This window comes from Triticum urartu, chromosome 3A (genome assembly GCF_056163025.1).
Source record: "Triticum urartu cultivar PI428250 chromosome 3A, HENAU_Tu73, whole genome shotgun sequence".
NCBI lineage: Eukaryota > Viridiplantae > Streptophyta > Magnoliopsida > Poales > Poaceae > Triticum > Triticum urartu.
The window spans coordinates 493,085,395-493,088,009 of NC_141875.1; positions in this window are offsets into that span (position 1 = coordinate 493,085,395).

The window sequence follows — 2,615 nt, forward strand, 5'->3', positions numbered from 1 at the left end:
CTTCCATTTTGCTGCCGCCGGCAGGGAAGCGGAGGAGGACGCGAGAGCCCTCATTTATCGTTCACGGAAGAGGTTCCGCCGTCTCGGGTTGTTGACGGGCACGGGGAGTTCAGCCTTGGGGGTTGATGCATAGGATCTCGTGCCGAGCCCCCAGTCCAGCCTTCGGCCTGGTGGTGGAGATTTGGTCCCGTCCGCCGGGGGCAACGGGGACGACCTCCCTATTCCCTCGGCCGGAGGAGGAGGTGAGTCGACGCAGGGCGAGCCCCTCCCCGAGGGACATGCTTCCCCTGCCACTCGAGCCGAAGAGACCCCCACGGAGCCCTTCACGAACGAGGTCACACAGAAGGCTGTCGCGACTACCACGGAAGAGGGCGAAGTTCAAGGCCCGGCAATAGACGTTGCCGGGGAAAACGAGGTTCCCACCTGGTAGACTTATCCAGGTACTCCACATATTTCCTTTTTCCTTTCTTGTTTTGATCGTTTCTCCTGATATTCCCATTTGCATAAAATTTCCGTTTGCTGGAGGTAGTGGACGATATCAGAAGGGTTGCCGCAAATGAGGCCGTCGAGATCGCCACCGCAGAGGGGCAGGACCTAGCTTCCGGGAATGCACAGGGCTCTTTGGCGGTGGTGGAGCACTCTTCGAAGGACTTTCCGGTAGAGGGAGTGGTCATTGAGGTGAAAATTCCCCTCCAGACTATGGACACACTCCCCTCCTCCGGGACCATCACTGAGACTCCGCCACCCTCCTCGAGCACACTGGCCATAGTGTCATCGCTGCCTAGAACTGGAGCCCCCGCTCTGTCCCTGACGACAGGCGCGGAGCTCGATGAAGAGCCTCAACGCCTCCTGGCTCTGCTTTATCAAGGGGCTGGAGAGGCCGATGACTCAGCCGCCGTCGCAATGGAATTGTCCTTCATGGAATCCTTGGTGGCGAGCGTGAAGGAGATGTAGGCCCGACACAACCAAAAGTGGTAGGCACTCAAGGAGCGGCGCGAGTCCACCATCAAGGTGGACCAGAAGCTGAAAGACAAGTGTCTGGAGCTGCGCAAGTGGAACGACAAGCAGTTCAAGGTGTTCATGAGGCAGCAAGAGACGCTCCTGATGATGAGGGAGGATGTCATGGCTCGAGAGGCGTGCCTGGCAGACCGCAAGGCATGTCTGGACGCTAGAGAGCAAGAGATCTCCCTCCGGGAGGAGAAACTCGAAGCCACCCTCCGCGCCAAGGATGAAGGTCTGGAGGTTCTTGTGCAGCAACGCACCAAGGAGTTGGAGGACAAGCATGGAGCTGCTCTGAATACCCTCACTACTGACTCTGCCACTCAATTGAAGAAGCTCACCGATGACCTGGCTGCCGTGTCCACTGCCAAAACTAACCTTGACTGGCAAGTGGCTAAGCAGACAGAAGATCTTGCCGGGAGCGCCAAGGAGGTGACGATCCTCAAAGAGGAGGCACATAAGGTGAAGGTCCTCTTGGCCGATGTGCAGTCGCAGCTCTCCTCCAAGACCCAAAGCCTTGATACCATGAATGGCACCATCAAAGACATGAAGGCCAGGATTGGCACATTGGAACGCTCGGCGGAGTCCCTTGAGTCCTGCCGGCAGTTGCTGTCCAAGGATCTAGACACCGCCAGGCGTCTCCGGCAAGATGCATAGGACCAGCAGAAGAACCAGTCTGAACAGGTCGACCTCTGGATCAAGAGACTGATCAACATCGCCGAGCGCCTTGGCGCCAAAGCTGCGGTGATGGGCATGGACGGCCCAGTCTTCTAGGCCAACAAGCAAGAGGTCCCAAGCGCCAAGCTGGGAATCTTCTTCAATGAGTTGATCAAGAAGCTGAAGGCACATGAAGAGGGGAGTGCCGGGCACTTTGCGACTGAGTCCCGGGAGCTTGCCCGTGATGCGGTCTTCATGGACTTGAGCAATATCGCATGCCGCCATCCGGACCTCGACCTCGACGACGGATTCAAGAAGCCGCCGGCGGGCGCTGATGTCGCAGCCGCTAAGAAGAAAGCCACTCCCTGGGCCGACAAGGTCCTTCTCGCCTGAATGGCTTCCATTTAACTATCTGACCAAGTATCTGGCCTTTGTTGCTCCCGCATTGCCCTATAATAAAGACATAACGTATATTCTGTGATTAGTCACTTTATCTCTAGTGTCCCCATGGAACTGATATTCTTAGCTGGACCTTAAATGCACATTTATCCCTTTAAGCTTTATATGTTTGTGTTTGTATGATCCATCCCTATGCATGCTTTGGATGCCTGGTGGTATCATATTGCCGCGATTGTCGTAAGGGTCCGGCCCTTATCAGTCATCTTGGCGTGGATGCGTCCCGACATGTTTTTCCGAAGCAGCTCTCGACGCAGCCTCTCGACTTGTGAGCATGTCTCGTGACAGGACGATGGTGCGATCAAAGAAACTAGCCAAGGTTCCGTCACATGAGGGTTTTCACGATACGAACACTCACTAAAGTTAAGGGATAAAGAGCTGCAAAAGATCAAAAACTGCATCAATAAGAAGCGATGATGTAGACTTAGCTTTTGTTTTAAGCTCCTTCCTCCTTTGCAGCGTCGCACGCTTGGCGCGCTCGCGACGCCTAGAAGAGCGGAAGC